Source organism: Stenella coeruleoalba (genome assembly GCF_951394435.1).
Source record: "Stenella coeruleoalba genome assembly, chromosome: 2".
NCBI lineage: Eukaryota > Metazoa > Chordata > Mammalia > Artiodactyla > Delphinidae > Stenella > Stenella coeruleoalba.
The window spans coordinates 38,944,412-38,967,321 of NC_137147.1; the positions used below are offsets into that span (position 1 = coordinate 38,944,412).

General features: G+C 38.1%; 1 protein-coding gene across 9 annotated transcripts in view; it reads right to left on the bottom strand.

Annotated features, from left to right (window-relative positions):
- The window catches only part of SYT16 (synaptotagmin 16), a 256,159-nt gene that overhangs the window by 104,436 nt on the left and 128,813 nt on the right, over positions 1-22,910 (bottom strand). The window lies entirely within an intron of this gene.

Below are 22,910 nucleotides of genomic sequence, written 5' to 3' on the forward strand. Positions count from 1 at the left end.
TCCTAGGTATTTTATTCTTTTTGTTGCAATGGTAAATGGAAGTGTTTCCTTAATTCCTCTTTCAGATTTTTCATCATTAGTGTATAGGAATGCAGGAGATTTCTGTGCATTAATTTTGTATCCTGCAACTTTACCAAATTCATTGATTAGCTCTAGTAGTTTTCTGGTAGCATCTTTAGGATTCTCTATGTATAGTATGATGTCATCTGCAAACAGTGACAGTTTTACTTCTTATTTTCCAATTTGTATTCCTTTCATTTCTTTTTCTTCTCTGATTGCCATGGCTAGGACTTCCAAAACTATGTTGAATAATAGTGGTGAGAGTGGACATCATTGTCTTGTTCCTGATCTTAGAGGAAATGCTTCAGTTTTTCACCATTGAGAATGATGTTTTCTGTGGGTTTGTCATATAATGGCCTTTATCATGTTGAGGTAGGTTCCCTCTACGCCCAGTTTCTGGAGAGTTTTTATCAAGAATGGGTGTTGAATTTTGTCAAAAGCTTTTTCTGCATCTATTGAGATGATCATATGGTTTTTATTCTTCAATTTGTTAATATGGTGTATCTCATTGATTGATTTGCATATATTGAAGAATCCTTGCAGCCCTGGGATAAGTCCCACTTGATCGTGGTGTATGATCCTTTTAATGTGTTGTTGGATTCTGTTTGCTAGTATTTTGTTGAGAATTTTTGCATCTATATTCATCAGTGATTTTGGTCTGTAATTTTCTTTTTTTGTAGTATTTTAGTCTGGTTTGGGTATCAGGGTGATGGTGGCCTCATAGAATGAGTTTGCGAGTGTTCCTTCCTCTGCAATTTTTTGGAGAAGTTTGAGAAGGATGGGTGTTAGCTCTTCTCTAAATGTTGGATAGAATTCACCTGTGAAGCCATCTGGTCCTGGACTTTTGTTTGTTGGAAGATTTTTAATCACAGTTTCAAGTTCATTACTTGTGATTGGTCTGTTCATATTTTCTATTTCTTCCTGGTTCAGTCTTGGAACGTTATACCTTTCTAAGAATTTGTCCATTTCTTCCAGGTTGTCCATTTTATTCACATAGAGTTGCTGGTAGTAGTCTCTTAGGATGCTTTGTATTTCTGCGGTGTCTGTTGTAACTTCTCCTTTTTCATTTCTAATTTTATTGATTTGAGTCCTCTCCCTCTTTTTCTTCGTAAGTCTTGCAATGGTTTATCAATTTAGTTTTTCTTCTCAAAGAACCTGATTTTAGTTTTATTGATCTTTGCTATTGTTTTCTTTGTTTATATCTCATTTATTTCTGCTCTGACCTTTATAATTTGTTTCCTTCTGCTAATTTTGGGTTTCGTTTGTTCTTATTTCTCTAGTTCCTTTAGGTGTAAGGTTAGATTGTTTATCTGAGATTTTTCTTGTTTCTTGTGGTAGGACTGTATAGCTATAAACTTCCCTCTTGGAACTGCTTTGGCTGCATCCCATACGCTTTGGACTGTCGTGTTTTCATTGTCATTTGTCTCTAGATATTTTTTGATTTCCTCTTTGATTTCGTCAGTGATCTCTTCGTTACTTAGTAACGTAGTGTTTAGCCTCCATGTGTTTTTGTTTTTTACATTTTTTCCCCTGTAATTCATTTCTAATCTCATAGCATTGTGGTCAGCAAAGATGCTTGGTATGATTTCAATTTTCTTAAATTTACTGAGGCTTGACTTGTGACCCAAGATGTGATCTATCCTGGAGAATGTTCCGTGCGCACTTGAGAAGAAAGTGTAATCTGCTGCTTTGGGATGGAATGTCCTATAAATATCAATTAAATCTATCTGGTCTATTGTGTCATTTAAAGCTTCTGTTTCCTTATTTATTTTCATTTGGAAGATTTGTCCATTGGTATATGTGAGGTGTTAAAGCGCCCCACTATTACTGTGTTTCTGTCGATTTCCTCTTTTGTAGCTGTTAGCAGTTGCCTTATGTATTGAGATGCTCCTATGTTGGGTGCATATATAATTGTTATATCTTCTTCTTGGATTGATCCCTTGATCATCATGTAGTGTCCTTCCTTGTCTCTTGTAACAGTCTTTATTTTAAAGTCTATTTTATCTGATATGAGTATTGCTACTCCAGCTTTCTTTTGATTTCCATTTTCATGGAATACCTTTTTCCATCCCCTCACTTTGTCTGTATGTGTCCCTAGGTCTGAAGTGGGTCTCTTGCAGACAGCATATATTTGGGTCTTGTTTTTGTATCCATTCAGCAAGCCTGGGTCTTTTGGTTAGGGCATTTAATCCATTCACATTTAAAGTAATTATCGATATGTATGTTCCTGTGACCATTTTCTTAATTGTTTCGGGTTTGGTTTTGTAGGTCCTTTTCTTCTCTTGTGTTTCCCACTTAGAGAAGTTCCTTTAACATTTGTTGTAGAGCTGCTTTGGTGGTGATGAATTCTATTAGCTTTTGCTTGTCTGTAAAGCTTTTGATTTCTCCATCAAATCTGAATGAGATCCTTGCAAGGTAGAGTAACCTTGGTTGTAGGTTCTTCCCTTTCATCACTTTAAGTATATCATGCCACTCCCTTCTGGTTTGTAGAGGTTCTGGTGAGAAATCAGCTGTTAACCTTATGGGAGTTCCCTTGTATGTTATTTGTTGTTTTTCCCTTGTTGCCTTCAATAATTTTTCTTTGCCTTTAATTTTTGCCAATTTGATTACTATGTGTCTCGGTGTGTTTCTCCTTGGGTTTGTCCTGTTTGGGACTCACTGCACTTCCTGGACGTGGGTGGCTATATCCTTTCCCATGTTAGAGAAGTTTGCGACTATAATCTCGTCAAATATTTTCTCTGGTCCTTTCTCTCTCTCTTCTCCTTCTGGGACCCCTATAACACGAATGTTGTTGCATTTAATGTTGTCCCAGAGGTCTCTTAGGCTGTCTTCATTTCTTTTCATTCTTTTTTCTTTATTCTGTTCTGCGGCAGTGAATTCCACCATTCTGTCTTCCAGGTCACTTATCCGTTCCTCTGCCTCAGTTATTCTGCTATTGATTCCTTCTGGTGTAGTTTTCTTTTCAATTATTGTATTGTTCATCTCTGTTTGTTTGTTCTTTAATTCTTCTAGGGCTTTGTTAAACATTTCTTGCATCTTCTTAATCTTTTCCTCCAGTCTTTTTCCGAGGTCCTGGATCATCTCCACTATCATCATTCTGAATTCTTTTTCTGGAAGGTTGCCTATCTGCACTTCATTTAGTTGTTTTTCTGGGGTTTTATCTTGTTCCTTCCTCTGGTACATAGCCCTCTGCCTTTTCATCTTCTCTATCTTTCTGTGAATGTGGTCTTTGTTCCACAGGCTGCAGGATTGTAGTTCTTCTTGCTTCTGCTGTCTGCCCTCTGGTGGATGAGGCTATCTAAGAGGCTTGTGCAGGTTTCCTGATGGGAGGGACTGGTGGTGGGTATAGCTGACTTTTGCTCTGGTGGGCAGAGCTCAGTAAAACTTTAATCCACTTGACTGCTGATGGGTGGGACTGGTTTCCCTCTCTGTTGGTTGTTTGGCCTGAGGCAACCCAACACTGGAGCCTACCTGGGCTCTATTGTGGGGCTAATGGCAGACTCTGGGAGGGCTCAGGCCAAGGAGTACTTCCCAGTACTTCTGCTGCTAGTGTCCTTGTCCCCAGGGTGAGCCACAGCCACCCCCCGCCTCTGCAGGAGGCCCTCTAACACTAGCAGGTAGGTCTGCTTCAGTCTCCCCTGGGGTCACTGCTCCTTCCCCTGGGTCCTGATGTGCACACTACTTTGTGTGTGCCATCCAAGAGTGGAGTCTGTTTTCCCCAGTCCTGTCGAAGTCCTGCAATCAAATCCCGCTGGCCTTCAAAGTCTGATTCTCTAGGAATTCCTCCTCCCATTGCCGGACCCCCAGGTTGGGAAGCCTGATGTGGGGCTCAGAACCTTCACTCCAGTGGGTGGACTTCTGTGGTATAAGTGTTTTCCAGTCTGTGAGTCACCCACCCACCAGTTATGGGATTTTATTTTACTGTGATTGCTCCCCTCCTACTGTCTCATTGTGGCTTCTCCTTTGTCTTTGGATGTGGGGTATCTCTTCGTTTGCGAGTTCCAGTGTCTTCCTGTCAATGATTTTCCAGCAGCTAGTTGTGTTTCTGGTGTTCTCACAAGAGGGAGTGAGAGCACATCCTTCTACTCTGCCATCTTGGTTCAGGCTCCTCAAAATCAGCAGAAGAGGATATATATATATGTGTGTGTGTATATATATATATATATAGATATAGATATAGATATAGATATAGATATAGATATAGATATAGATATAGATATATATGAGTTAAGGTAGAGGGGACAGAGAGAAGTTGTACTGATACAAGAGAAATTGCAGAGACAGAATCAATATAATTTGGTACATACTGAAGAAACAGAGGCAGGTTAGGATTGCTGTGAGGGATAAGGAACTGAGAAAGACTAATCTCTTACTTTGATGACTAGCTTTCCATAAATAAGAATAAAAGATGATTTTGTTTTTAAACATGTTGAATTTGAGATGTGTGATACCACCCAAGTGAAGGCAACTCGGATATATGAGCCCAGAGCTCAGGAGAGAGGTCCAAACTAGAGATGCAGATATTTAGTGGAAGTCACGGAAGAGTGTGTAAGAGGGAAACCAATGTTTAAGGAATTGGCAGAGGAAGGTGAATGAAAAAGACGTGGCAAGGAGAAAACCAGGAACAAGTGGAGTCCAGAACCCAGGGGAGGAATGAGTTTCAAGGGAGGAATATTCAACACTGTCACTCTCAAATAAGTAAAATGGGTGAGGGGGAACTAGTCATATAATTCAGTGCATGTTCATTAGAGTAGAAGACTAGAGGTCAAACAATAGTGAGGAAAGAAGTAGGGGCTAGGGAAATGGAGACTGCAAATGCAGCCTATTTTCCCATTAATCCCTTAAACTAGACTTGCGAAGGTTTGAATCCACCAGTCAGAAGCTGTAATGCCCAGTAATTTGTTGCCAGTAACTACTGTTGAACTGGACTTCTTGTAGCAGAGGTACAGAGGTGTGGGATGGAAGTGGGAGCACTTGAATCCACTTTGGGACAGCGGCTACATGGAGAAGCACCTTGATGTGTTTTTTAAAAAATAAATCTATTTATATTATTTATTTATTTTTGGCTGCATTGGGTCTCTGTTGTTGCGCACGGGCTTTCTCTAGTTGTGGTGAGCAGGGGTTACTCTTCCTTGTGGTGCATGGGCTTCTCACTGCAGTGGCTTCTCTTGTTGCGAAGCATGGGCTCTAGGCACGTGGGCTTCAGTAGTTGTGGCTTGCGGGCTCTAGAGCGCAGGCTCAGTAGTTGTGGCGCACGGGCTTAGTTCCTCCGCAACATGTGGGATCTTCCCGGACCAGGGCTCGAACCCATGTTCCCTGCACTGGCAGGAGGTTTCTTAACCACTGCGCCACCAGGGAAGCCCCCCACCCCTCGATGTTTTGAGTCAGACGCATGTGGTTTGGAGTCCCAGCTACTTTACCAGCTAGAGACATGGAAAGAGTTACTGAACCTCCCCAGAACATTTGTCTTTTCTTTAAAAATAGGAATAATAATCCACCCACCTACTCGTGGACACACCTCACAAAATTATGGTTATTAAATAATATAATGTAATTAAAATATTTAACACAAAGGTAAGGTTACACTTTGTTGATTGCCTATGGGTGTTATATTTATTATTACTGATATTAACAATCAAGAAGTTCTTCACCTGGAGTGTTCTACAAAATCAGTAAGGACTCTTGGCAAAGTCTCTTGGGCACTTGCAGTGAGATAGCACATGCCAGTGGTGAGTTTTCCTGTGAAGTCTGCATTCCCTTGATACTCTACCATCTGCAAACTGATTCAGGTCTATAGATTTAGCTTCTAACCAAAATCTTTTTATGAACAATTCCTGCATGAATCATTTGCAGAGCAGCCAAGAGAAAGGAGTAGTTGCGTTTTAAGACAGAAATAAAATTTTCTCATTTAAAAAAATCTGTAAGAATAAATAACTCACATGAAGGTATTTAAGTAGCTTCTACCTTTTGTGCAATTTCTCTACTTTATTTAAATAGCCAGTCTAGGATCCCATGGTAGGCAGACTCTAAGGTGGTCATCCTTACCCCCATCCCTCCCGCCTAGTGTCCATACCTTTGTGTGACCTCCTCCCCTTCAGTGTGGGTGGGACTTGTGATGTTCTTCTAACTAGCAGAGTATGACAGAAGTGATGGAATGTCATGCCCATGATTTCATTATGTAATATAAGATTCCTTTTGCCAGTAGCCTCCCCTCGCTAGCTTGATGTAGTAAGCAACCACGTTGCCCATGTGACAAGGAACTGTGGGCAGCCTCCAGGAGTGAAGGGCAGCCTCCAATCAACAGCCAGCATGAATCTGGGGCCCTTAGGCCTACTTCTGCAAGGAAATCCATTCTGCCCATGACCTGAGAAGGCAGCCCAGCTGATCCTTTCACTGCAGCTTTGTGAGACCCTGAGCAGAGGACCCAGCTAACTCATTTCTGGATTCCTAACCCAAATAAACTGAATAATAAATACATATCATTTTAAGCCACTAAGTTTGTGGTAATTTGTTATGCGGCAATAGATAACTAATTCAGACACCATTCAGTTAATTGTGCAGTTAAACCAATCTAAAAGGGTGAGTTAGAGAGATTTTCTAATATCCAGGGGAGTAGCCATGATCTAAATCAAAATTATCAAGTGAAATATTGCTTTTCCTGACTTGTAAGAGATGTGCGTTCATAAGCACTGAGAAGCAGGTGTTCGTGGCACCTGTGATGACAATATGCCACATGTGGTGACACAAGGGGTCCAGGTCCATCCTTGGAACAGGCTTCTGATCAGTGCACAATGTAAAGGCAGTGGGGACACCCATGAAAGGCACTGGCTCCTCCAATAGAGCTTTTGTTTCTTTGCCACCGGATTACCTATTCTTTCAACTTCTGGAATCCTGATTTTTTTCTGGTAAGCCACCTGTTCTCTATGCTCACACCACGTTTCTGGTAAAGGTCTCTCTCCACCAACCCCAGGAATGACATGTGACTTAGGCCTGGCCAATCAGAGCTCCACATTTCCCTGATCTCAAGGATTGCTAAGGTTTGCCACATAATTCAAGCAAAGCAGAGAGAATCAAGCCAATGAGTGCTAACCCCAGAATTGTTCTTTAAGTTGCCAGAAAGTGGCATTTCTTTCTCCACTAGATTATAACCTAAGAGGATATAAATCTGGAGCTTCTGGCGACCATCTCACTACACATGGAGCCAGAGAATGGAACCAGCTCAGATGGATGCAGAAATAAGAGATTGAGGGAGAGAGAGAAACCAAATTCCAAAGACAACATTTGAACTCCTGGATATACCTTCTCATGGAACGAGATTTACCTCCCCCATTTGTCAATTACTTGAGCTCAACCACTCTTCTCCTTTGCTGATAAGGAATTGAGAAACTCCCTATATAATTTGAGTTTAGTTCAATTGTATAAATAGCATGGTTTTTGGTACATAAACAATATTGCCTCAATGCCATTTTACAGCTAAGAAGTCCAACCTTGCAAAGGGAAGTATCACGAGTAAAACTGATCTAGCACAGACTCAAATGAAAGTAACTGCTTGTCATTATAGGTCTAAATGCAGGGGAGCAATTTTCAAACTTTCCATACAAGCAGTGGCTGCTTTTTGCAGGATCAAAACAGGATAAAAACTAGGCAGTCCCAGAAAAACTCTTATTTTGGTTTTGAAATAGACTTTGATATCACAGCTTAAGAAGATAATGCTTGAAGTTCCAACTTCATACTGGTTTCTCTTCCCCCAGAGGAACTGATTTTTGAAATGATATAAAAGTTCTTGAAGTCCTTCTGTGTCATGAACAAGAAAGTCTCCTGTGATAATCCTGTACCTGGCATCCATAAGCAAAAGATTTATGAAACATCAGAAAAATCTCAAGAACAACAGAAACTCCAGAGTAATAACTGGACAGTATTACTGATGACCAGATGCTGATAAGCTTCAGCAAAGCCACATTTTACAATCATTCCACCAAACACAGTCCTCATCCTACCCCATGGCTTGTCCGTTTACTGTTCGCTCTACTAGGAATGCTCTTTCCTTCAGATCGCTGCATAACTGTTGTCTTCCCAGACAGGTTATTCTATAAAAAGTATAGGAGGAAGGACAACCCTATATAAAATAGCACTCATACAATTAATTTTTATCCCCTTATCCTGTTTTATTTTTCTACATGGCATCTATAACCTATGTTATATTAATTTGTTTACCTGGTGAACATCAGAATGGGTAAGACTTAGATGTCCATTGTGCCAGTTACCTATCATCTCTAGAAAGTCCCAGTTCACCTGCAAATTGTAGCTCTTGCACAATTAACATAGACTATTTCAAAATCTACACAACTGCTTGAACAACACTTTAATTACTACACTGGTCAAGGTCAGAAAACAAAACCCACAATAGGTATTTCAACAGAGGGAATTTAATATAGGGAACTGGTTCCACAGGTATTGGGTATTGGATAAATAGAAGGAGGAACAGAAATAGACCAGAGATTGTAACTGCAGGAAGCAGCTACCACCCCTCTGGCTGGGAAAGCAAAGGGAAGAGGTCAAGGTTACTATAAACTAGGAGTTCAGAGGTGAGGCACTATGGATATGCAGCTCAGACGTCTAAGGAGGGGAAACTGCCTGGTCAGTGTTGTCACCTCTGAGTGGAGTACAACGAGCCTGGATCTGGAATGCTCAAAGAAGCTGGAGACTAGAACCCACACTGCTGACAGCACTGTGAAGGGCAGTGCTGAGATGCCAACAACAGGAACAGTGAGCAAAGACAGGAAAAAGTAAGCTCTTTCTCCTTACCTCCCATCTTCCGATATCCCTCTACTGCTCCTCTTGCATAGATCAGAGAATACCCCCAAGCAGAGGCAAACTGGAGTTTGCAAAATTCCAGCCCCAACATCCAAAGCAGTATATGGAAGAATGGATTTGAGCTGAGAGACAATAGTTTAAAAACCAGCACATATCCTAATGCATTTCTCCAATTTTATTTTCATAAGAAAAAAGCCAAACTTCAAATGAAATGGTACAATGCTTGACTTCTGACTGTATTATCACTAGCTCTTTCTTGTAAACCTTGTCAATTTTAATCCAGAGTACCATAGATGAACTTTGGGTGGTGCAGAAACCCATGAAATTTCATTGCTAAAAACGTTTGATATGTTATGTATGTATCTTCCTGCATAAGTAGGTTCATAACTTTCATTGAAGTTTCAAAGAAGCCTATAACACCCCTTAAAATTTGGTATCACTGTCCCATGTTCCCACTCATTATTTAAACTTGTTATGGAAAACACAGACAACTTATAGATTCCTTTAATGCCTTAACACACACTGTTGGTTATGACTGTTCGTTATAGGGAAAAGGAACCAATGTGAACAATCACAAGAAAAAGTGGGGCTAGAGCAAGAGTATCAATTAGAGGGACCTCAACGAGGGAAGAAACTACCATGTTTACAAAAGGGGCTCAAAATAGGACTGTCTCTTTCATATATCCCATCTAAATACACTAGTATATGTGCTCAGAGATATACTTACATTGCAGAATTATCTGTTACGGTAGTGAAAATTGGGAAATAAATTAGATGCTCATATGAATGGATAAATTAGATCAACAGAAGAATGAATCAATTAAATGGAATGTTAATTAATACAGTGGATTGCTATATAGCAGTTAATATAAACCATATGGACATGTATCTGAACAATGTAAAAGTGTAACATTGAGTGGAAGCAAAAACAAGTTGCAGAATAAAATACGTTCAATATTATACCGTTTGTATAAAGCTTTAAAACATGCAAAATTATGTTGCACATAATTTACAAATACCTGCAGCAAAAGAATAAAAACACAATAGGAATCATAATGCCCAAATTTAGGTTTGTTTTACTCCTAGTAGGGAGAGAAGGGGAAGAAACAAAGAGGGGTCCTCAGGGGACCGCAATGACCTCCATCCTGGATGGCTTCTTTAAAATAAATCTGAATTAAATATGGGAAAATGTTAAGACTTGGCAAAGTTAAGTGGTGGGTGTTTGCTGTATGATGCTATATTTTTCTATGTTTTTGAAATGTCTCATAAATTTAAAAACTAGGAAGTGTGAAGGGCACTAAAAGCTCCATTAGCAATGGCCTAGACCACCCCTTAGCATAATTATCAAGAGCTCAAAGAGAAGAGGAACTTATAATCACACCTCAGCAACTCTTTCCATTGCAAGGCTCCTTTTCAGAACCACTCTTCACAAGGGTGGACACTGGAAAAGAGTACCAGGGAGGGAGAAAGGGGACTTACCAAACAAAGGAAAAGATAAGAGGGGAAGAAGAGAAGAGGATAAACATTCCATGTTATTTTAAAAGATAAGCAACACACCGAACAATACAGGTAAGAATCTCCCTCAGCAAGAAGAAACAGGCACATAAGTGAAAAAAGTTCTTATTAAGCTGTAGTTCCTACCTGGCTCTGGATTCTTCCCTGTTGAGCTAGATAATTGCAAAAAATAATACACCTGCCTCAATTACGGTGCGTGCCTCAGGGCAAGGAAGACCCCTGAGCTTTTACTATCAAGTAATTCCATTATTAAGGAAAAATTTCTGGTTCCTTGGGAATTGTGAACATGGAATTTAAGCTTATTTGTACCATAATTTACCCTCTAATCCATTCCTAAAATCCATTTCCTCTTTCCTTTTAAGAAGAGGAAAATAGAAAACAGGCTTTCTCATTTTAAACCTGTCCTTAAAAATGTCCTACTGTGTATTATAGTATCCAGAAAGTGAGGCAAAAATTGAATCTCTATTTGACCATTTATACAAGTTACGTGTTCTAACTTCTGTCAATATCAAATTGTGTTACATGTCTGAAGTTTCCTTTTAAAATGACACAAAGTTGCAAAACAAGTAACAATGGCAATAACAACCTCCTTGCCTTAAATATCAAAGCTCCGAAAGCTGGACATCAGCTCCTGGCATGTTCATTAATACCCAGCTTTTCTAAAACACGCAGGTCAACATAGTAAGAAAATTAACTTCATAAAGCTTTTAGAAAACAAATTCTGAAGCTTTTGCAGAATACTCAAACTTTTTCATGGACAATTCTGGATAACCAATGACATGGTGGCAAATGCTATCAAATGAAGTACTAACAAATGAAGATAAGTTTAACTAGGGATGGGTTTACTTTCAAGAAATCACTTGGGCAATGAAAAAGCAAAGTTCCAGTATCGCAGTTAAAGGAAAGGCAGGATGCAGCATTTCACGTTCAGTAATACATCCTGTAGAGAAGAAATGAAGCCTGTGTAGTTTATAAATCAATTGCATGCTCTTGCCTGATACCACTTACTCTCAATTGCCACAAGCAATCCCCAAAACATCGACAGAACAAAATACCTTCAACCCATAAAAGCTTGAGACCAACCAGTAACTAAGAACTGGTTGGGACAGGATTTTCCCATGTTACATTAGCCTTGTCGAATAATCTGATTGAAAAGTCAAATTATATCACCATGATTTCAAAGCCTGCTGTTCTGTTTTTTAAATACACTCCATCTAGTCAAAGAGTGTTTCTGAAGTTCTACATGCCAATGTACTCGGAACACATTAATTCTATTAGCAGGCTATTTCAGGAAACAGTGAGCATATTTCTTGGAAACAAATATATGTGGTTGAAAAACAGCCTTAAAAAAGTATGAGGTGAAAAACTGAAAACAAAGATGATTTTAAAATGCAATAGAACTCCTTCCCATCACATATTAAAGGTGTCATAATTGCTTCTCGACTGAGAAGTTGCTGTTTGGGATTTGGGTCTTTAAACCAAAAAGCCTATCTTGAGATGGCACTATAAGGACTCTATCTGCCTCTTAATCATAGGCAACTGCTAAATGAAGTGTATCTATTTTCTCTGTTACATTACTATTGGCAACCAGGTCCCCAGTAACTGCCCAGAAATGTTTCCATGGTTACAAAAAGCATTCAGCATCCCTCTTGTTTTGGGCCAATTTATCTTAAAATCTATTGTGGAGAAAAATATGGCACATTAAGGAGCATAAAATCAAGATACAACGTTATGAAAAGAATTCAAGGTTAAATGGGAAAAGCAGGCTTGACAAGGCTTTTTAAAAAGTGCATATAAATCACTGATTAAAATGCTGCCTTTTCTTAGCGTATCTCCAAATACATCTCTCTAATAGACTGCAAAGCAGCCCATGCACTGAGGCTGACGTGATCTCCAGTATAAAGGAAAAAATGAGCAAGTGAGGATAATTTGAGTGTTAACCAGCAGGTAACCCACCCCCCCAAAAAAAACAAGGGTTTTAATATTCTTGCAGCTGAGAGTCCAGTCCCATATTCTAGTTTCAGAGGGTTCTTAGGGCATTTAAATATTTTGACGAAAGAGAGGAATAAGAGCTTTTGTTCATTGTCTATAAGGCATCTGAAGTAAATCAGTGGACTCCATCTCCTCAGGGCGAGGGAGAAAGAGGGAAGTTCTCCAGAGACAACTCAGTAAAGCTCCTCCGTCTATAAAGTCATGAGTGATTTGGGCTAACGGGGCTGTCTCATTCTAGGTCTCTGCTGCATTCCCAACTCCCACTGCCACCAAAGAGCCAGGGCATTAAAAACATTTTTGCATCTTCTGGAACATGTTAAACAAATGGTACAAGTATTTCAATCATCTGAAGGAGAGGTCCACGGCTTATGCTTGTGTGATTTGTCCATTCCCCCCAATGCTTTGTACATGGTAGGCATTCAATAAATATTTGGTTAACTGAGGAAGGACATCATACAAGACATCTCTTTACAGAGGAATGTTTCTCCCCATACTACCTATACATACATGCCACCCTGTATCATTTCTCTATTCCTCTTATTTTCACTGTGAAATGGAGAGAAGTGGGTGGGATTTAAAGTCATAATGTTATTAAGGACTAATTTGAAGAATTTCACTTCCAAGGAAGACAGAACAGAAATACTTTTCCCTATTCTTCCCCCCAAGTACAACTCAAAACTCTAGACATTGTATATAAAACAAAGATGAGAAGACTGAAAGATGCCAAGAAGAAGGCAGACCAGCTAGTGACCATGAGACTCAAGGAACAACATGGAGGTGAGTTTTCTGGGTTCTTTTGCCTTATATATCTCAGACTGGAAGCTGGCAACCCAGAAATGCCAATGAGCACACACCAAAAAACTCAAGAGATGCCAGTTCTCTCTGTGCAAAGGGCCAGGAAATGGACAGACTACCCAAAGAGAAAAGTTTTAGACAGTAAGTGTCTAAATCCAGCCAAACAGCACAAGAAAAACTGTGTCCCCCACCCTCATTCATGCCAGCAAAGGCTAGAGAGACAGCCTAGACTTCCATACTCACCAAGCTTTAACGAGGGACCCCAATATCCCCACTAGGGGGTGCCAGAGAAGGCTGAGTAGGAATCCAGAACTTTCATCCTTGATGGCCAGTAATGAGCATCCTGTACCCCCGCAGTATCAGTGAAGGGCACATGGGGAGCCTGCACCCCACCTGAAGTAACAAGGCACCCCTGCCCCACTCTACTTGGGTGGTGTCAGAGGAAGTCTAGTGGAGACTCAGGACTTTCACCATCAGTGCGGCTACCTTCACCTCCATGTCAATGGAGACCACATGGAGAGATGGACCTGCCATCCAACCCAGCATTAGTGAGGAGCACTCCTTCAAGGGTTAAGGAGGCCAAGAGGGAAACCTGGACTTCTGCCTCCACCTAGCAATAATAAGGTGGTACCCCACTGCCCCACCAGAGCCCTGTCAAAGACTCTCTTTAGTTGAGAGGCCTTTTAGGGGGAGTAATGTCAAAATAAGGACAACTATTTCTCTTTATGTGTTCATATCGGCTTACACACTGTTTCTTCTTACCAGCTACTACAATAGCTCCCTAACATATATCCTTTCCTCCAGCGTAGCCTGCAAACTGATGCCACAGTTATCCTTCTAAAATGGAGTTCTGTTGGTATCACACTTGATTAAGAGCTCTTTGAGATTCCCAGTTGCTTACGAGACAAAACCCAATCCTTAACACAAAAAACAAAGACCTCCCCAACTGCAGCCTATGCTACTAGCCCCATCCCTGAAAATGTCAGTCTTGTCCACGTGTCTGTGTTCATGCCATTCCTTCAAATGGTATGCCTTTCTCTCTCCACTCGCCTCTTAAATTATAATTCATTCTTAGGGTTTGTAGTCCTATATCATCTGCTCTGTGGAACCTTCTCTGATCACCACTGGCAAAACCACCTCAAAAGTTACCACATAGATAACTGTTCTAATTTTCCACAAACTTTAATAAATGGGACTACTTACATGTAACTATCTCTTAGGCATTAGAAAATTCCTTAAGACCAATATTTTATTTGTACATTTATCTCCAAGCCCAAACATGCCACCCAAATTAATGAGCATGTCCAACTTAATTTTAGAGTTTAGTGTTAAGTGTGCAAAGCTCTATGTTCTAGCTTCCACTTAGGATGTAGAAAAACTGGAAATAATGCTCTCGCTCTTTCAATAAAAATTAAATCTGCATAATATGTCAAATTACACATTTTAAAACCCATCAGAGAGCTGAGATCATAAAGCAACCAACTAATCCAAAAGTTACAAAAAGAAAACTTCTTTCCATGGGAGAAAGGACAGAAGCGTTTGCTTGCCAGGGGCAGATGCTGGATTCATACAAGCTGGCAAGAAAAATTAAGCTAATATTTTCAGAGAACTTCTAAAGACTAAGTGTGTACTAGCACAAGAGTGGAGAACCCATGGGAGCCACAAACCCCAGGGAAACTGAAACCCACTTAGAAGCCTGGCCCCACAGAACTCACCTGGTACTCATAAGAAAGACAGAGCGGAGCGGGGCAGGGCAGGAGTGGAGAAAGGTTCTCTCATGGTACAGTCCTGGAGTAGGGGGAAGAGCAGCTGCTATAGACAAAATCAGAAGTCTCACCAGGATTCCTCTCTCATCTTTCCACTATGGAATAAAAGCCACAAGCCACTTGGGAAAGGGCAGCAAATCCCATCACCCTCAGACCATAGGTAGAGACACATTAAGGTGAGTGAAAAGAACAGAATAAAAACTACCACCGCTGGGGAAGAGGTAGAAAGAAGTCCTGGAGTCATACCAGTAGAAATCCCCTAACTCTGAGGGAGGGGCAAGATTACCAAGAAGGCCCTAATCGAAGACACAGGAACATATCACCTGCCTAAGACAGAGGCCGTTCCACAACAGCAGAAAACAGAAACTTCCAACACAACAACACCATATGAGCAAACACCAAGTAATGAATAACATCAGGCTCCTTCTGGGAAAGGGCCAACAGCCTGAAAACAGAGACCCTCTCTGAGGTACGGGCAACGAGAAGAGACTTGAAGCTGAAGATGGAGCAGATTTTGACAAAGCTCTGTAGCAAACAAGCCCCTACCCTAAACACAATGTAATAATAGAGGGTTTTGAAGGCTATACTACAAGGAGATAACAATAACAACAACAAAACCGAAACCCAGCTCACATTCTGACTAAATTGACTCAACCCCTTCACACTAAAGGCCCAGCACTAGAAAAGGCTCACCTACTTCCAGGCAGACATACTATTTACTTCCCCTACATATGATGTTCAATTTTCAGTCTAAAATACAAGAAAAACAAAAAAGCAGAAAGGAAAAATACACTGTCAAGACACAAAGCAATCAAGAAAGCCAAACTCAGATATGACTCAAGTGTTAGAACTATCACACAAGGAATTTTAAAATACTATGATTAATATGCTAAAAACATATTAATAGTGGAAGAAGGGAGAAACATGCGTGAATTGATGAAGAATTTCAGCAGAGAAACTGAAATAAATTTTTAACCAAATTAAAATGCTAGAAATGAAAAACAAGGTAACCGAGATGAAGAATACTTTTGATGGCCTAATCACCAGACTTCACACAACCAAAGAAAATATTAGTCAACTTGAAGACTACGTCATTAGATACGACTACCCAAACTGAAATACAAAGAGAAAAAAATAAAGAATGAAGGCAAGAAAAAGAACATTCAAGAGCTGTGGGATGATATCAAATGGGCTAGTATTTGTATAATTGGAATACCAGAAGAAGGAGCAAGAGAAAATGGATTAGAAGAAATATTTGAAAAGATGATGGCACAGAATTTTCCAAAAGTAATGAAACTTACTAAATCACAGACACAAGAAGGACAGAGAACACCAATAAAAATGAATACCAGAACACACACATACACATATGCAGTACAAATATAAACGTACACACACACACACAGACACACACACACAGACACACACACCCCTAGATATATGCTGCTGAAAACCAAAGATAAAGACAAAATCTTTAAGGCATCCAGTGGGGAAAAAAAGACACATTATATGCAGAGGAACAAAAGTAAGAATGACAACATGCTTCTCATAGGAAAACTATACAAGCCACAAGACAGTGAAATGGAAACCTTAAAGTGCTAAAAGAAAAATAACTGTCAACTCAGAACTCTATACGTATCTAAAATATATTTCAACACTAAATAAGAAATATTTTTCAGACAAACAATAACTAATTCATTAGCTGCATATATGCACAAGAAAAGTTAAAGAGTGCTTCAAATGACATAAATGATGTAAATATAGAATTCTTTTTTTCTTATTTTAATCACTCTAGGAGATAACCAACCAAGTAAAGCAAATATCAAATATCAGCATATTGAGTATTTATTAAATATGTAACAACAGAAAAATAAAAGATGGGAAGGAAGAATTGGGAGTACACTGTTGTAACGTCATCTAACTATACCTGAAGCAGTACAATATTATTTCAAGATAGACTGCGATTAACTAAAGATATATGTTGTAAAATCTTAGGATGATCATTAAACTTTTTTTAAAAGAGGTAAAAATAATGAGCCCATAGTGGAGATGAAATGGAATCACAAAAAGATTCAATTCAAAAGAATGCAGAAAAAATAGGATAAAAGAAACAAAAATAGATGAAACAAATAGGAAAAAAATCTAACAAAATGACAGATTTTAATTCATTATCAATAATTACATTAAATACAAACAGTTTAAACATACCAATTAAAAGTAAAAGATTGTCAATTTGGATAAAAAAGCAGGACCCAATTATATGCCACGTACAAGAATCCCACTATAAAGATAAAGATAGATTTAAAGTTAAAGAGTAGAAAAGAATATGTCATGCCAACAGTAATCAAAAGAAAGCTGGAGTAGCCATATTAATATCAAAGTAGACTTTAGGTCAAGAAATACTACCAGGGATACAAAAAGGTACATTATATAATGACCAAGAGGTCAATTCATCAAGAAGACATATATTTCTAAAATGTGTATGTATTTCACAACAGAGCTTCAAACTACATGAAGCAAAAACTGAAAGAACAGAAAAGAGAAAAATAGCCAAATCCACAAATAGAGTAACCAACAGAACAAAATAAGTAAACAAAATCAGTATAAAAATAAGTATACAGGAAAACAGCCTCAAACAACTTGAAGTAATTTATAGAACACTGTATCCAATAACAGCAAAATACACAGTCTTTTTAAGTACACATGAAACATTCAACAAGTTAGAACATGTTCAGGATCATAAAACAAACTTTAATATTTTTAAACTAAAGTAATACAGAGTATGTCCTCAGACCACAACTGAATTAAACCAGAAATTGGTAACAGAAAGTTATCCAGAATATTCCCAACATTTGGAACCTAACCTATACACTTTTAAATAAACAATGCATCAAAAAGGAAGTCAAAGGGAAATTAGGAAATATTTTAATATAATGAAAATAAAAACATATTAATATTTTTGGATGTAGACAAAGCAGCGTTTAGAAAAATGCATCCATTAAATGATTATATTAGAAAAAAGAACAAATTATACCCAAAGCAAGCAGAAGGAAGAAAATAATAAATAACAGAATTCAATAAAATTAGGAACAGAAAAACAATAGGGAAAAATTAATGAAACCAAAAACTATTTCTTCGAAAAACATATAGACATATAGATAGTCCTCTACTCAGACAGACCCCACACCCCTGGAAAAAATGAAGATAAAAATTACCAATATCAGGAAACAATGGAGACTACTATATATCCTACAAACACTAAAAGGATAACAAGAAAATACTATGTCCATAAACTTAACAACATAGATGAAATGAAAAAAAACAATCCTTGAGAAACACAAACCGCCAAAAGTCACTCAAGAAAGACAGACATCTTGAATAATCCTATACACACTAAAGAAACTGAATTTTTATTTCAAAATCTTCCAACAACAACAACAAAATTCCAAACTCAGCTGACTTCAATGGAAAATTCTAGCAAACATTTAAGAAATAAATACTGATTTAACACAAATTTGTCCAGACTATAAAAAAGGAGAAACATTACACAACTCATGTTATGCGTCCAGCATTACCCAGATACCAAAACTAGACAAAGATATTGCGAGAAAAGAAAACTATAGACTAATATCCCTAATGTAAATTGATAAAAATTCCTCAACAAAATATTAGCAATATATGAAAAGAATAGTACATCACGACCAAGCAGATTTTACCCAGGTATGCAAGACAGGTTCGACACTCAAAACTTAATCAGTATAATTCATTTCAACAGATTAAAAAAAAAATCATATGATCAGCTCAACAGATGCAAAACTGCACTTGACAGAATTCAACATCCTTTTTGATTAAAAACTCTCAACAAACTGGAATAGAAAGAAATTTCTTCTATATAATAAAGAGCATCTACAGAAAGCTACATCTAACTACTAAGTAACAGTGAAAGACAAAGATTTTCCACTAAGCCCAGGATCAAGGCAAATATACCCACTTTCACCATTCTTATTCAACATGATAATATAGTGTAATCAGTCCAGAAAAAGAAATAATAGACATGGGTATTGAAACGGAATAAATAAAACTGTCATTTGTGTGATTATATTATTATCTATGCAGAAAATCCCAAAATAGCTATAAAAAAGCAATTAGAGGTGGGGCTTCCCTGGTGGCGCAGTGGTTGAGAGTCCGCCTGCCAATGTAAGGGGACATGGGTTCAAGATCTAGTCTGGGAAGATCCCATGTGCTGTGGAGCAACTAAGCCTGTGCGCCACAACTACTGAGGCTGTATTCTAGAGCCCGCGAGCCACAACTACTGAAGCCCACGCCCTGAAATGGGAGAGGCCACCTCAATGAGAGGCCCACGCACCACAACGAAGAGTAGCCCCCACTCACTGCAACTAGAGAAAGCCCGCGCACAGCAACGAAGACCAAGTGCAGCCAAAAATAAATAAATACATAAATAAAATTTTTTTAAAAAAAGCAATTAGAACTCATCACTGAGTTTAGGGAGGTTGCAAAATACAAGATTATATACAAACATCAATGGCATTTCTATATACTAGCAAGTAGCAGTTGGAAATTTAAAGTTATAGATATACTATTTACAATTAAATCCAAGAAAAGGGAAATACTTAGGTATAAATCTAACAAAATATGTATGAGACCTGTATGCTGGAAACTACAAAACAGGTGAAAAAAATTAAGAACTAAATAAATGAAGTGGTATACCATGTTCGTAGATTTAAAGACACATTATTTTTTTTAACATCTTTATTGGAGTATAATTGCTTTACAATGGTGTGTTAGTTTCTGCTTTATAACAAAGTGAATCAGTTATACATAAACATATGTCCCCATATCTCTTCCCTCTTGCACAAAGACACACTATTATTAGCCTGTCATTCTCTCCAAACTGATCTATGGATTCAACAAAATTCCAATAAAATTCTCAACAAATTTTTTTGTAAAAATCAGTAAGTCTAATCTAAAAACTATATGGAAACAACTAGAATGGTCAAAACAATTTTTAAATATAAAATTGAGGGCTCACCTGATTTCAAGACCATAATGCTATGGTCAGTGTGTTATTAGAGAAAGTGTGTTATTAGAGAAAGAATACAAATGTAGATTTGTATTAGAGAAAGAATACAAATGTAGATTAATGGGAAAATATAGAGTCCAGAAATAGACCCACACGTATATAGATAATAGATTTCTGACAAAGATATCAAAGCAAACAATGGAGAAAGTATAGTCATTTCAACAAATGGTATAGGAATTATTAGTCATCTACATGGTGGGGGGAGGGCTTAATCCACACCTTGCATCATATAAAAAATATCTCAAAATAGATCATAGCTCTAAATGCAAAATCCATAACTTTAAAATTTCTAGAATAAAACACAGGAAAAAAAATCTTTCTGACCCTGGGTTATAGAAAGATTTCTTAGATATGATACCAAAAGCACAATTCATAAAAGAAATACTTGATAAGGTGGATTTCATTTAATTAAGAATCTCTGTTCTTTGAGGGACATTGTTAAGGGAATGAAAATTCAAGCCACAAAACTGGGAGAAAATATTTTTAAAGTACATTCCTCATATTCAGAATATAAACATAGTTCCCAAATCTCAAAAATAAGAAAACAAACAATTCAATGAAAGTGGGCAAAAGATTTGAAGACCCTACAAAGAAGTCATACAGATTACAACTACATGAAAATATGCTCAGTGTCACTAGTTATTAGGGACATGCAAATTAAAGCCAAACGGGATGTTAAAACCTATGAAGGGTCTATGATTTTATCCTACTTGCATCTAACAAGTTTGCCTGCTACTGTTTTATAGACATTGGCAGAGATGCAAGACTTCTGGGTTAGAGACAAAGGACAATTTACTACTCACAGTACCTCCAAGTACCATGGGGGTAATGCAGAGGCTTGGCCCAGATAGATTCCGTGCGTGCAATGGGTTTATGTCGCCAGGGAACACCAAGCTTGGAAAACCTCTACCATTTGCAAGCAAATTTGCCTAAGCTTTGCCCTGAAGAGAGACATTAACTTTATTAGATTGGACAGCAAACACATATCCCCTGTGCTCTGGAGGGACACACTATCTTCCAAGGCTGTCATACAAACACCCTTGAAAAGATAATCCAAAACAAAAGGCTGTTTGTGGCTCTGCCCTGCTCATAGGACATGCAAGACACCGATGGAGAATTATCTCCCAACCTGAGTTATCACCACACACCTATGAGAATGGCTAAAAAAAAATAATAATAATACCACAAAGTGTTGGTGAGGATATGAGTGACTGGAAATCTCATACATAACTTTTGAGAATGCAAAATTGTACTCTGGAAAACAGTGGATTTTTTTTTTATAAAGTTAAACATATACTTTCCATATGACCCAGCAATCCCACTCATAGGTATTCACCTAATTGAAAACATATTCACACCAAAACCTGTTTTGCAAGTGTTTATAGTAGCTTTATTCATAATGCTAAAAACTGGAAACAACCCAAATATCCCTCAACTGCTGAATGGATCAACAAACTGGGGCCTTCCTGCAATGGAATACTATTTAGCAATAATAAAAAAAAAAAGCAAACCAGTGGAACACATGACAACACAGATAAATCTCAAGGGTGTTACAACAAGGGCATTATGAAAATAGCCAGCCTCAAAATGCAGCCTCAGACTGCATGATTCCATTTATATGACAGGCTGGAAAAGGCAAACAAGAGAAAGAGAAAACATATCAGCAATTTCCAGGAGCTGGAGGTAGGGAAAAGGACTGGCCCCAGAGGGACTTGAGTGATAGAACTATTTCATACCTGGATGGTGGTGGTGGTTAGAAGACCACGTGTGTCTGCCAAAACTCACAGAACTGTGCACTACAGAAGGATGAATTTTACTATATGTAAATTATAACTTTAAAAAGGGTGGGGGTCGGAGAGTTATATGTGTAAACTCTAGAATCAGACTACCTGAGCACTGCCTCTTTCTAAATGTCAGTCTTGGGTAGAGTCCCAAATTCTAATCATCAATTTTCTCAACTGTGAAGTGAGAATAATAATAGTATTTACCTCGTAGAGCTGTTAGCTTTCCTTGTTGTTCCATCAGTAATTATTATCTGATGTCCTGTTATATACCTAACATTGTGTTTGATAGTAAGGATACAGAAATGAATCTGTGACATGGCTGCTGGCTTCCAGGAGGCTACAATCTAGTGAATCAACATTTCCCGAATGAACAAATGGACACAATTATTTAATTGCCATTAGATTATTACAACGATTACAAAAATTAACAGAAGCCAGTGTTAAGCATCTATGGAGCCAAATTCATGTTAATAATTTTAAATATAGTTCAACTTTAGCAAGAATTTTCTAAAATAGGAATAGAAATTTCAAGTCAAATCTAAGAAATCCTAATAGTAGTCCAGACATTTCTAGGATTCTCTCTATAGATAATTTTAAAAAGCTTGCAATTGCATTTATTTATAGTTTATCAGATTCAGAAAGAATATTAGGCTACCTTGGTTCACCAATTCATTCTAGCATTTAATACTTTAATTTGAGTAAGAGTATCAAGAAAGCATTATACATATATGTGGAATCTAGAAAAACGGTACAGATAAACCGGTTTGCAAGGCAGAAATAGAGACACAGATGTAGAGAGCGGACATGTGGACACCAAGCGGGGGAAGGGGGAGTGGGATGAATTGGGAGATTGGGATTGACATATAAACAACAGCATATATAAAATGGATAACTAATGAGGACCTGCTGTATAGCACAGGGGACTCCACTTCACTATACATTAGAAACTAACACAACATTGTAAAACTATGCCCCAATAAAAAAAAATTTTTTTAAGAAAGCATTATAAAAAGAATATGAAATTATATTTCTTCACTTACTAAGACTGTATGTACCTGGATAAAACATTCCTCTAAAAAGATA